Genomic DNA, 15,280 nt, shown 5'->3' on the forward strand with positions numbered 1-15,280 from the left:
ATTTTTTTCTAATCTAAACACCCTTCAAAAAACTTCTTCCTGGTTTTTTACAAGGATGGGGCAATGTAGGCTCCAACACTCATACACTAAAATTTAGGCCTTAACTCTGCAAATTCACATAATATATAGGGATAATTGAAGGATTTTGTTCACCATGGCCCCAGCTCGCCCCCTGCCGGCTTTTTCACTGATTTTTGACATCCAATAGGGTATCTCAAACGTCTGCACACCAATTCATGTGTTTGAATTTGATGCCTATTTGATACACAGGGTTGGGGAAGCATTGTGACTTGCGAGAGTCTGGGCACCACATGTTTTTGTCCTCTAGGTCCGCCTAGCCCATCCTTAATGTTAAGATTTTATGCCTATTTGATGAAGATTGTTGGATGACCGGCTCCTGTACCAGTGTGCGTGGACTGATAGTGCATCTAATGTCGTTGGAGATGCCCTAAGTCACCAGCCAAAGTAAGATCAGATCACACATGGGGGTGTGGCACAAAAGCATCAATATTGTTAGTGTCAACGTTCTTTCCAAACCTCAAGAAAAAACTAGCCCTTGCTGCCTCCTCTCTTTTCCTCATGGTGGCGGGGCAAAGCCCACTTAGCTGACGGCGGCGTCAGGGCTGCCTTCTCGCGTAGGGAATGTTCCCTGATCATACGCCGTGACGGCCCCAAACAGCATGATGTGAGTGATGGAGCTTTGACATCGAGGCGGTGCCCTCGAAGGCCCGAACTGTCTAGTGTTGGGGAACGTAGTATTTCAAAAAAATTCCTACGATCACGCAAGATCTATCTAGGAGAAGCATAGCAACGAGCGGTGAGAGTGTGTCCACGTACCCTCCTAGACCGAAAGCGGAAGCGTTTAGTAACGCGGATGAAGTAGTCGAACGTCTTCACAATCCGACCGATCCAAGCACCGAACGTACGGCACCTCCGTGTTCAGCACACGTTCAGCTCGATGACATCCCACGTACTCTTGATCCAGTTGAGGTCGAGGGAGAGTTTCGTTAGCACGACGGCGTGGCGACGGTGATGAAGTTACCGGCAGGGCTTCGCCTAAGCACTACGACGATATGACCGAGGTGTGTAACTATGGAGGGGGCACCGCACACGGCTAAGAGATTGTCTGATGTGCTATTGGGGTGCCCCCTGGCCACGTATATAAAGGAGGGAGAGGGAGAGGCAGCCGGCCCTAGGGGGCGCGCCAAGGTGTGGAGTCCTAATTGAAGGAAATATGCCCTAGAGGCAATAATAAAGTTATTATTTATTTCCTTATATCATGATAAATCTTTATTATTCATGCTAGAATTGTATTAACCGGAAACATAATACTTGTGTGAATACATAGACAAACAGAGTGTCACTAGTATGCCTCTACTTGACTAGCTCGTTGATCAAAGATGGTTATGTTTCCTAGCATAGACATGAGTTGTCATTTGATTAACGGGATCACATCACTAGGAGAATGATGTGATTGACTTGACCCATTCCGTTAGCTTAGCACTCGATCGTTTAGTATGTTGTTATTGCTTTCTTCATGACTTATACATGTTCCTATGACTATGAGATTATGCAACTCCCGTTTATCGGAGGAACACTTTGTGTGCTACCAAATGTCACAACGTAACTGGGTGATTATAAAGGTGCTCTACAGGTGTCTCCGAAGGTACTTGTTGGGTTGGCGTATTTCGAGATTAGGATTTGTCACTCCGATTGTCGGAGAGGTATCTCTGGGCCCTCTCGGTAATGCACATCACTTAAGCCTTGCAAGCATTGCAACTAATGAGTTAGTTGTGGGATGATGTATTACGGAATGAATAAAGAGACTTGCCGGTAACGAGATTGAACTAGGTATTGAGATACCGACGATCGAATCTCGGGCAAGTAACATACCGATGACAAAGGGAACAATGTATGTTGTTATGTGGTCTGACCGATAAAGATCTTCGTAGAATATGTAGGAGCCAATATGAGCATCCAGGTTCCGCTATTGGTTATTGACCGGAGACGTGTCTCGGTCATGTCTACATAGTTCTCGAACCCGTAGGGTCCGCACGCTTAACGTTTCGATGACAGTTATATTATGAGTTTATATGTTTTGATGAACCGAAGGTTGTTCGAAGTCCCGGATGTGATCACGGACATGACGAGGAGTCTCGAAATGGTTGAGACACGAAGATTGATGTATTGGAAGCCTATATTTGGATATCGGAAGTGTTCCAGGTGAAATCGGGATTTTACCGGAGTACCGAGGGGTTACCGGAACCCCTCGGGGGCTTAATGGGCCATAGTGGGCCTTTGTGGAGAAGAGGAGAGGCGGCCAGGGCAGGGCCGCGCGCCCCTCCCCCTAGTCCGAATAGGACAAGGAGAGGGGGGCGGCGCCCCCCCTTTCCTTCCTCTCTCCCTCCTCTTTCCCCCTCCACTCCTAATCCAACTAGGAAAAAGGAGGGAGAGTAGGAGTCCACCTGGCGCGCCCCTCCTGGCCGGCCGCACCTCCCCCCTTTGCTCCTTTATATACGGGGGCAGGGGGCACCCTAGAGACACAACAATTGATCGTTTGATCTTTTAGCCGTGTGCGGTGCCCCCCTCCACCATAGTCCACCTCGATAATACTGTAGCGGTGCTTAGGCGAAGCCCTGCGTCAGTAGAACATCATCATCGTCACCACGCCGTCGTGCTGACGAAACTCTCCCTCAACACTCGGCTGGATCGGAGTTCGAGGGACGTCATCGGGCTGAACGTGTGCTGAACTCGGAGGTGCCGTGCGTTCGGTACTTGATCGGTCGGATCGTGAAGACGTACGACTACATCAACCGCGTTGTGCTAACGCTTCCGCTTTCGGTCTACGAGGGTACGTGGACAACACTCTCCCCTCTCATTGCTATGCATCACCATGATCCTGCGTGCGAGTAGGAAATTTTTTGAAATTACTGCGTTCCCCAACAGTGGCATCCGAGCCTGGTTTTATGCGTTGATGTTATATGCACGAGTAGAACACAAGTGAGTTGTGGGCGATATAAGTCATACTGCTTACCAGCATGTTATACTTTGGTTCGGCGGTATTGTTGGATGAAGCGGCCCGGACCGACATTACGCGTACGCTTACGCGAGACTGGTTCTACCGACGTGCTTTGCACACAGGTGGCTGGCGGGTGTCAGTTTCTCCAACTTTAGTTGAACCGAGTGTGGCTACGCCCGGTCCTTGCGAAGGTTAAAACAACACCAACTTGACAAACTATCGTTGTGGTTTTGATGCACAACAACAAAGTAGAGGACGTCTAACTTGTTTTTGCAGGGCATGTTGTGATGTGATATGGTCAAGACATGATGCCAAATTTTATTGTATGAGATGATCATGTTTTGTTACCGAGTTATCGGCAACTGGCAGGAGCCATATGGTTGTCGCTTTATTGTATGCAATGCAATCGCCCTTAATGCTTTACTTTATCACTAAGCGGTAGCGATAGTCGTAGAAGCATAAGATTGGCGAGACGACAACGATGCTACGATGAAGATCAAGGTGTCGCGCCGGTGACGATGGTGATCATGACGGTGCTTCGGAGATGGAGATCACAAGCACAAGATGATGATGGCCATATCATATCACTTATATTGATTGCATGTGATGTTTATCTTTTATGCATCTTATCTTGCTTTGATTGACGGTAGCATTATAAGATGACCCCTCACTAAATTATCAAAGTATAAGTGTTCTCCCTGAGTATGCACCGTTGCGAAGTTCTTCGTGCTGAGACACCACGTGATGATCAGGTTGATAGGCTCTACGTTCAAATACAACGGGTGCAAAACAGTTGCACACGCGGAATACTCAGGTTAAGCTTGACGAGCCTAGCATATAACAGATATGGCCTCGCAACACGGAGACCGAAAGTTCGAGCGTGAATCATATAGTAGATATGATCAACATAGTGATGTCCACCGTTGAAACTACTCCATCTCACGTGATGATCGGACATGGTTTAGTTGATATGGTTCACGTGATCACTTAGAGGATTAGAGGGATGTCTATCTAAGTGGGAGTTCTTAAGTAATATGATTAATTGAACTTGAATTTATCATGAACTTAGTACCTGATAGTATCTTGCTTGTCTATATTGATTGTAGATAGATGGCCCGTGCTATTGTTCCGTTGAATTTTAATGCGTTCCTTGAGAAAGCAAAGTTGAAAGATGATGGTAGCAATTACACGGACTGGGTCCGTAACTTGAGGATTATCCTCATTGCTGCACAGAAGAATTACGTCCTGGAAGCACCGCTAGGTGTACCACCTGTGCCAGCAACTGCAGACATTGTGAATGCCTGGCAGTCACGTGTTGATGACTACTCGATAGTTCATTGTGCCATGCTTCAACGACGTTTTGAACGTCATGGAGCATATGAGATGTTCCAAGAGTTGAAGTTAATATTTCAAAACAATGCCCGGATTGAGAGATATGAAGTCTCCAATAAGTTCTACAGCCGCAAGATGGAGGAGAATAATTCTGTCAGTGAACATATACTCAAAATGTCTGGGTATAATAATCACATGATTCAACTGGGAGTTAATCTTCCGGATGATAGCGTCATTGACAGAATTCTCCAATCATTGCCACCAAGCTACAAGAGCTTCGTGATGAACTATAACATGCAAGGGATGGATAAGACGATTCCCGAGCTCTTCGCAATGCTAAAGGCTGCGGAGGTAGAAATCAAAAAGGAGCATCAAGTGTTGATGGTCAATAAGACCACCAGTTTCAAGAAAAAGGGCAAAGGGAAGAAGAAGGGGAACTTCAAGAAGAATAGCAAGCAAGTTGCTGTTCAGGAGAAGAAACCCAAGTCTGGACCTAAGCCTGAGACTGAGTGCTCCTACTGCAAGCAGACTGGTCACTGAAAGCGGAACTGCCCTAAGTATTTGGCGGATAAGAAGGATGGCAAGATGAACAAGGGTATATGTGATATACATGTTATTGATGTGTACCTTACTAATGCTCGCAGTAGCACCTGGGTATTTGATACTGGTTCTGTTGCTAATATTTGCAACTCGAAACAGGGGCTACGGATTAAGCGAAGATTGGCTAAGGACGAGGTGACGATGCGCGTGGGAAATGGTTCCAAAGTCGATGTGATCGCGGTCGGCACACTACCTCTACATCTACCTTCAGGATTAGTTTTAGACCTAAATAATTGTTATTTGGTGCTAGCGTTAAGCATGAACATTATATCTGGATCTTGTTTGATGCGAGACGGTTATTCATTTAAATCAGAGAATAATGGTTGTTCTATTTATATGAGTAATATCTTTTATGGTCATGCACCCTTGAAGAGTGGTCTATTTTTGTTGAATCTCGATAGTAGTGATACACATATTCATAATATTGAAGCCAAAAGATGCAGAGTTGATAATGATAGTGCAACTTATTTGTGGCACTGCCGTTTAGGTCATATCGATGTAAAGCGCATGAAGAAACTCCATACTGATGGACTTTTGGAACCACTTGATTATGAATCACTTGGTACTTGCGAACCGTGCCTCATGGGCAAGATGACTAAAACGCCGTTCTCCGGAACTATGGAGAGAGCAACAGATTTATTAGAAATCATACATACAGATGTAGGACTCCACCTGGCGCGCCCCTCCTGGCCGGCCGCACCTCCCCCCTTGCTCCTTTATATACGGGGGAGGGGAGCACCCTAGAGACACAACAATTGATCGTTTGATCTTTTAGCCGTGTCCGGTGCCCCCCTCCACCATAGTCCACCTCGATAATACTGTAGCGGTGCTTAGGCGAAGCCCTGCGTCGGTAGAACATCATCATCGTCACCACGCCGTCGTGCTGACGAAACTCTCCCTCAACGCTCGGCTGGATCGGAGTTCGAGGGACGTCATCGGGCTGAACGTGTGCTGAACTCGGAGGTGCCGTGCGTTCGGTACTTGATCGGTCGGATCATGAAGACGTACAACTACATCAACCGCGTTGTGCTAACGCTTCCGCTTTCGGTCTACGAGGGTACGTGGACAACACTCTCCCCTCTCGTTGCTATGCATCATCATGATCCTGCGTGTGCGTAGGAATTTTTTTAAAATTACTGCGTTCCCCAACACTAATAGGATTCCAGCTCCCACACGGGTAGGAAAGGGGGAAGGGAGAAGGAGAGGGAAAGGGGGGGCTTCTCCTAGTCCTAATCAGCCTCCTGCCCAAGTGGGGCGCACCAGCCCCTTGTGGGCTGGTGTGCTTCCCTCTTATGGCCAATAAGGCCCATAACTTCTCCCGGGGGGTTCCAATAACCTCCCGGTACTCCAGAAAAATGCCCGAACCACTCGGAACTATTCCGATGTCCAAATGCAACCTTCAAATATATGAATCTTTACCTCTCGACCATTTCGAGACTCCTCGTCATGTCCGTGATCTCATCCGGGACTCCTAACAAGCTTCGGTCATCAAATCACATAACTCATAATACAAATCGTCATCGAACGTTAAGCGTGCGGACCCTATGGGTTCGAGAACTATGTAGACATGACCGAGACACATCTCCGGTCAATAACCAATAGCGGAACCTGGATGCTCATATTGGCTCCTACATATTCTACGAAGATCTTTATCGGTCAAACCGCATAACAACATACGTTGTTCCCTTTGTCATTGGTATGTTACTTGCCCGAGATTCGATCGTCGGTATCCTCATACCTAGTTCAATCTCATTACCGGCAAGTCTCTTTACTCGTTCCGTAATGCATCATCCCGTAACTAACTCATTAGTCACATTGCTTGCAAGGCTTATAGTGATGTGCATTACTGAGAGGGCCCAGAGATACCTCTCTGATACACGGAGTGACAAATCCTAATCTCGATCTATGCCAACTCAACAAACACCATCGGAGACACCTGTAGAGCATCTTTATAATCACCCAACTATGTTGTGACGTTTGATAGCACACTAAGTGTTCCTCCGGTATTCGGGAGTTGCATAATCACATAGTCAGAGGAACATGTATAAGTCATGAAGAAAGCAATAGCAATAAAACTAAACGATCATTATGGTAAGCTAACGGATGGGTCTTGTCCATCACATCATTCTCTAATGATGTGATCCCGTTCATCAAATGACAACACATGTCTATGGCTAGGAAACTTAACCATCTTTGATTAACGAGCTAGTCAAGTAGAGGCATACTAGGGACACTCTGTTTTGTCTATGTATTCACACATGTATCAAGTTTCCGGTTAATACAATTCTAGCATGAATAATAAACATTTATCATGATATAAGGAAATAAAATAATAACTTTATTATTGCCTCTAGGGCATAATCATTCCACGGTGTTGTGTGGGTAGGGACGGACGACATGGATGACCTCTGATGCATAGATGTTGGCGGCGACTCGGGGGGATGGTCGATGGCTAATCGGGTGTGGCAATAGTGATGTAGCAGCGATGGCAACGATATGAAGTGGCGTGGGATGGGAGGGGATGGTTCCTTTATGGCCTGCGGTGGGCAAGGACTTTACCTCTTGTCTTGGCATGTTGTCACCGTGGATCTAGAGCACGCCACATGAGTTAAAACTTATGCCGACATTCGTCTCTCGCATACCGCCAGATACTTCTATGTTCACAAGCATGGATTTGGACGCACGAGGATATCGACGTTAGGGATATGCACGAAAGCAACTCCCTCTGGAGTATGTGTGCCATGAAATGGTTGTTTCCAATTTCCTGTGAATAATGTGCGTGCGTACCTCCATGTAGCATCGTCTTCTTCTGAAAAGGAGTGGCGGCAACACACGGTGACTTCAAATCGGTTGTGCTTTTTGAGCACTGGGTTTCGAGCTCCGTGGTGAAAAGCCCAGGTTTGGTGTTCAGTGGTTGCACCTGGCAATGGCAATGTTTATACATCATGCCCTTGATGAAGGCATTGATTTGAAGTCTGTCGGGGCATGCTCCCCGAGGAGAAAATGCAAAATCTGATCCTCGGTGATTGGATTCGGCGATGTTGACACTTGCGCGTTGTTTCCTTTTTGGAGGTGTTGCTTCAAAGAAACGTTCTTGCGTTTTGTGTGCTATCAAGGACCACGAGTGATGTTGCTGCTTTTCATCTATCGACCTTTTTTTTTCTTTTTTTTCCTTGACTTCATGCATCCTAATGTCTCGACTTGATCTTGATATTGTGTTGTTGTAGAGATCAGATGTAGTTGATATATCTTGATATTATAATATTGCATTTGGTAAAAAAACATGGAAAGAAATAGTGGGCAAGCAGTGTCCCGCTAAATGACATATATGCACAGTTGACTGCTATTTCTCATTCAGGTTTTGGGTTGCTGCCTTTATTTTCCATTCTCGTTTTGTTCGTATTTTTTGTTAAAACTACAAATTATACACCGCGCGTTGCTGCGGGAATTGCTTGCAACTATATCAGTGACCTGATTTAACAAAAAAACATTTATATTTAGCTTTAGAAAACTGATAACTAAAACTAAAATGCATGTATATTTACTATATTTGATTATTGCATAGTTGTAAAATATTTCCATGCTTGGTGGAATGATGGGATAGTTACATGTTAAGAGAATTAGAGTTAACCCTAAGAAAAAGAGAATTAGAGTAAATGGATATCAACTTTTTTTCTGAAATGTCAGCGGAGATCAACTGGTTAGATGTATAGGATAAGGGCCTGACCAGGGCAAAAAGAGCAACAGCCCAAGGCTCGGACTAAATGGGCCCAAATCATGTACATAATTAAGTAATATTATTGCTGTGTCTATAATATTACTAAATATTATTGTGTCTTCTTCTAAAAATAATAATAATATTGTTGTGTCTAAAAAAAGTAATATTATTAGGTATACTGGGAGCTCTTCTTCAGCGCCTTTAGCGTCAGGATGTCTCTATGGAGTACAGGAAGGCTGTATAGGGTCGATTCAGTAACCACGTGGTCTCATCACATATTTATTTTTTGTTTTCCCTATATTATAAGAAAAATATTAAATACATGCATTATCAAAAAACAAAGCAGTTATTTTTTTAAAAGTGTTCGTTGCACAGTTAAAACATTGAAATGTGGTGTAAAACAATGTCCACTCAAGCTTGAAAAATTGTTTGTACCATTCAAAAAAATTCATGCGAGATTAAAAAAATGTTCACTTGTTTAAAAAAAGTGACATTTAGACAAAATATAACTCAGTGTAAAAAATGTCCATGTAATTCAAGATTTTTTTTTTTACCATTCAGAATAATGTATGTTACATTTAAAAAAATCACTCGTTCCAAACAAAATGTTTTAACATTTTAAATCCAATTTCTAAAAATGTTCACACACTTCAAAAAATATTAATATCAGCCGAAAACATCTTAGAATGTGTGTTAAAAAAGTTCAAAACAAGTATTTGAAAAATGCTAATCATTTATTTAAAAATGGAAAACATTTATCAGGAAATGTTTTAGATGTATATGAAAGAATTGGGCAGCAAAACATATATTTGAAAAAAATATTATTGATGCATTTCATAAATGTTAAATGCATATGAACAACGAAAAACATACAGTGCGTCTGAAAAATGTGGAAACGGGTTGAAAAAAAGTAAAGAAGGAAAAGAAACGGCTGAAGAAAACCAGTGAAAACCAAAGAAAAAAGAAAAGGAATAAAAAGGGAAAAGCAAAAATAAAACCAAATAAAACCAATGCAAAATATTGAACAAACCTGATAAACAAAACTAAAAAACCTGTGAAAACCGTACAAAAACACAGAAGAAGAAAGAAAGAAAAAGGCGGTGAAAACCGGACTAGTCCTGCTTGAGAGCAAGAAAAAACCGTCCATAGAGCTAGCAAGCAGCAAACAGTGACGACTCAAGCGATACATTTTTTTTTTGAGCCAACAAAGCTAGGTTCTTTATTGATGTATCACAATGTTTACATGAATGATTGCTGGGTCATGAGTGCCCAACCACAAATGCGAGCGATACATAGATGTGGCGGCTGCTATGTAGTGATACATGCGCCTGCTTTGCCAACAATGTCCCACCACGAGGCGGCCCAATAGGGAGTGCTTTATTTTTCGATTTTGCCATACTTTTTTTTCCTCACTTTGTTGTTTTATTTTGTTCTCTTTTCGTTTTTGTGCTTTTTGTTTTCTTAAAGTATGATCGAAAATACTTCGGTTCAATTTTTTGAGTCCATGTACTAAAAATTTATACTATTATTTTAAAAAAGCATTGCGTTTAAAAAATACTCCCTCCGTTTCTAAATATTTGTCTTTCTAGAGATTTCAACAAGTGACTACATACGAAGCAAAATGAGCGAATCTACACTCTAAAATATGTCTATATACATCCGTATATGATAGTTCATTTGAAATCTCTAAAAAGACAAATATTTAGGAACGGAGAGAGTATATATTTACCGTGCATTACTTAAATGTGCAATATTATTTAAAATATTGGTTGTGTATTTGAAAATTGTTCTGAAGCCGGCGTGACAATGACTTAGCCTCTCCCAGCCTGTAGAGACCAAATTGATTAATTGGTTGTGCATGGCGACTTGATGTATATGGATGCTACCCAATCTTCCAGTGATGCTCCACGAGATCTGTCTCACGTCCATGCATGATTAATCGGAAGAAATAATACTAGTAGAGAGGACCAATCAGTACCGAAGAGGTAATAACTCGATTATTAAAATTGAATGGATAAGGCTGCACATCACTACGGTCTACGGGCATGCACCAAACGAGAGATCTCATTTGTGAGGAGAGTAAAGCATACACTACAAGAAAATAACCAATAATTGATTAGATAGAGTGGACCTCATGCATGTGGATGCATGGGCCAACCACATCAAATCGATTAATTAATTAAGAAAGAAAGCTAGGGTTTCTGCCTTTCGCCGGCACCGCCGCAGGCCCGCCTCGTCTTCGGTGGCCCTAGGGCCATGGGGCGCGGTGGATCCTGCCAAGGGCCGACGGGAGGGCTCCGTTTTCAGTCGTTTTTTCCTGTCTTGTTAGGATTTGTGTCCTGCTTAGAAAGGCGAGACGGCGGCGGCTCCCTGGAGATGGAATAAAGGTCTCCCCGCCTAGCCCCCGTTCCGGCGGTGCATCTAGCATCGTTGGTGGGCGTGTGGAGGTGTGTCTCAGGCGGATCTATCTTCGGTGGATTTGCTCGGATCTCGTCGTTGTTCGTCTACGTTCGTGTGTCTTCGGGTTGAATCCTTCCAACCTATGTTATTCTTCATCGGTGGCGGTTGCTGCTCTGGTGCGCTGGTCCTATGGGGCCTTAGCACGATGACTTCTCGACTGTCTACTACAACAATCGTGCCCGACTCCGGCGATGGAGGGGTGATGACAGCGGCGCGCCTTCGGCTCGCTTCAGTGCTTGTAGTCGTCGCTAGGTGGTCTATGGATCTGGATGTGATTTTTATTTCTGGTGTTCGTTGTACTGCTATGATTGAAGATGAATAGATTGGAAGTTTTTTCGAAAAAAAGTCGATTAATTAATTTCCCTTTGATGCCACGATGTGCATACAGATCGATCGGATCGATCCCTCCCTGCGAGCATATGTCGATGTGTGCGCGCGCGCATACTACGACGCAAAGACGTGAGACTACATACCTCCCTCTGCCCTAGTTTATTAGTCTTCTTCGTATTCTGTGCCAAATTTTAACCTTAAATTTAACTAATAAAATATTTACGCATGTTATAAAAAATAATATAATTAAAATTATGTTTAAATACGAATCTAACGATATAATTTTTAATAACATGTATTAATATTTTTTTAGTTAAATTTCTAGTCAAAATTTAGCATAAAATACAAAGAGACTTATAAATTAGGACACAATTGGTAGGTGGTTACATCATACTTATCTAGACAAAATAGATGATGTGGCAAATAATTAATAATAAAAAAGGCATGTGAAACATAGCTAGTTACTCATATTATGAGTAACATCACTCAAGACAAAATGAGTCTACAACCTAATAAATAAAGAGTCACATGACACCATGCATATGTTAAACTACACCATAGAAGTAGTAACATAGTAGTAACATAAAGTTACTCCCCACTATGGGTAGTGTGAAGGTGATAAATCTCCCTCGGCAACCAGGTCTTGACAAATCTTACTCATTTGAAGGCTAGATCGAGCATGATAATTTGAAGAAGTCGTTTCTAAAGGATCAGCGTGTTGCCCCTTGTGGGTGTGAAATGTCGAGGATTAATACTCCACATTGTGGATTAATCTATCGACCTTGTACACCCGGGCATACATGTGACATGAATATAGTGTCGATCTCGTCATAGATACATGAGAGATGAGAGAAGATCACAAAACCAACTTATAGTTGGATGGTTACAAGGACAGTGGTACCTTGGAGGTCCGTAAAGCTGCATATCAGCGATGGAGCCGCGGTGAGATCGAATGAGGAGGTGATCCGTCATTTTTTATTTGATGGATGTTGTGATGATGCCGGAGGTGGGTGATGGCGTTGGTGTCAAAGCCCATGCATTCTTCGATCTTGATTACAATTTTTCTTCTTGGATGGTGTTCATGGCTAGTGTTTTGATGTCTTCAATTTAGGATTTCTATTTTCATGCCCCTCGTTTATGAGTTGTGCTTCGTTTTGCCCAAGCGAACTAACTTTGCTCACTTTTGCCCTTCCCCTTCACCACATGCTCACAAAAAACCCAAACGTTGCATTGCCGTCCGGTCAAAGCCTTTGACAGTTGCCTCCCGACAAGCTTTTGGTCTCCTCCTGACTAGTGGGGCCGCCTGATATCCTGACAGGTGGGGCGGAGGTAACTTTCTACAGGTGGGGCCTAGGCTGGTCGACGTCTCTCTCTCTCTCTCTCTCTCTCTATATATATATATATATATATATATGTGTGTGTGTGTGTGTGTGTGTGTGTGTGTATATATATATCTTACCCCATTTCCAGCAGCCCGTACCCGAGTCGTTCGCCACGCAATCGCCGCCGCTGGAGCGCCTGCCGTCGCACCATCCGCTGATAGCCGGCGGGTCAAGCGAAGGAAGGCTGCACCGCACGTACCCCCCACCCCTACTCACCCAGCCCATCATCGTCACCCAATCTAGCCTACAATCGGGAGGAACCCTCGCCCATGGTGAACTGATCCACCGCGTTCCGTGCCCAGGCTTGTAGTGGCTCGAGGGGATCTGGAGGGTGGACCTATGGCAGCAGCGTGAGCTGCATAGGCTTGGGCAATGTTGAGGGACATTGGCCTCCGTCCCATCCACCGTGGGAAGGATTGGGTCAAACTTGGAGCAGCAGAGAACTCATGGATTCCGGCTGGGTAAACCTCGAACCCCTTGTAATGTGTGATCTAACTCGAAAATATGCCTAGCATTTCACCAATGGGCGCGTGAATTGTTGCCTGTCTGACTGAATTATTGCCTGCCTAACTATAGGGTTGATCCAGCGCTTGCCTTTTGGCTCGCAATTAGAATGGAAACTAGCATCCCGCGAGGTACAAAAGCGCATCTTTTGTCTAGATTTTGCTATCCAAAGGTGGTAGAAACAATAATTTCGTTTAAAGATTTGTGTAAATCCCTCTGCTCTGATTATCCCTGGATCCAAGCTGATGCTGTTGATCTGAAATATTTTCATAGTAGTGAGCAAAAATTTGTGCCACTAACTTGCGGCGAGCATCTAGAAACCCTTTTTTTGTTTGAATGCTGCCAACCATTTTGATAAAATTCAAATCAACGTGCTCCAGCCACCAAAATAGTGGGAAAAGGGAAAGGGTGCCACACCTGATAACTCTGCTAATAGTGAGCGGCCCCGCACTCCTCGTAGGTCCAAACCGGCTAAACCTACTAGAAGTGAAAGCCAGGCAAGTGTTGCAGTGGATGTAGAAAATGATGCATGGCCCGACGAGCCATTGCCTCAAAACGATGACAAGGATGGCAGGATATACCATGCATTGGTTGATGAATTAAACAAATGAGAAATGCAGGATGAATACTCGGAGGAGCCACCCGACCCTGCTAGATTTGATGACAATGATGATGCAGAGAAGTAGGAGAATGCTGACATGTTGGTTCCAGACGAATGCGATGGTGAGGACATGCCAACAATTGAGTGGGACAAGAACGATCCTAAGCTTACTCCAGGAATAATATTGGAATCGATGATGGACTGTCAGAGTGCACTGACTACATACTGCATTCCTAGTCAAAATGATTTTGTGAATGACAAGAGTGAGCCCAGAAGGTTGACGGTTCACTGTCCATACAAGAGGTGTAGGTGGAGGTTGCATTCCTACCGTATGCGTAGAAGTAAATATATTCTGGTATTTAATTTTGCACAGAACATTAGTTTCAGTACTTCTTTATCACTTTTATTTGATACACTTGTTTCATTGAATTTCAGGTCAAACTGAACCCACTTGTGCACACTTGCCCACATGGAGGGGGAAGACACAAACAACTAAATTAGCAAAAACTAGATGGGTGACCGATGCAATCATGGATTGGCTGAGAGAGACACCAACACTTGGTCCTACAGCACTACTCAAGCTGTTGTTTGAGAAGTATAAGATAAGCATACCATACATGAGGATTTTTTATGTAAAGGAAATGGCCTTCACAGAATTAGTGGTCCATGGAAAGAAAGTTTTGCTTTCTTGTACACCTACAAAGGTGAAGTGGAGATGGCAAATCCAGACAGTGTTGTAGAGCTTGACAAGCATATTGTGCAGTACAAAATTAGGGGGAAGACATTTGAGAAGGAATGTTTTAGGAGGGCTTTTTATTTGTTTCAAGGCTTGCTGGCAGGACTCCAAGTACAAAATTAGTTGGTTGCATGCTTTATTTGGCTGTGGATACAATAGCTTGAAATGGAAGATTTAGGGGACAATTAGTAGTTGTTTGTGCAGTTGATGCACACAACTGGCTTTTCCCAGTGGCTTATGGTGTGTTGGAGATGGAGTTAGATAAAATTTGGGTGTGGTTTCTGAAGAATTTGCGCAACATTATAGGGCAGCCATCAGGATTGGCTATACACATAGATACTTGCAAGGGTTTAGAGACTGCAGTAGATGTTGTATTCCCTAGAGTTGACCATAGGGAATGTATGAGACACCTAGCTAGTAATTTTACAAAGAAATTCAGGGGTAAAGTGTATGATGAGAACCTATGACCAGCATCATACACTTGCAGCTTGAGGAAGCATGAGCACCACTTGAGAGTTTTGTATGCTGAAAATTCTGCAGTGCGGGAATATATAGGAAGCACATCATGGAAAGGTTATTGGGAAACATAGTAGAAAAC

Source organism: Aegilops tauschii, chromosome 5 (assembly GCF_002575655.3).
Source record: "Aegilops tauschii subsp. strangulata cultivar AL8/78 chromosome 5, Aet v6.0, whole genome shotgun sequence".
NCBI classification, from domain to species: Eukaryota; Viridiplantae; Streptophyta; class Magnoliopsida; order Poales; family Poaceae; genus Aegilops; species Aegilops tauschii.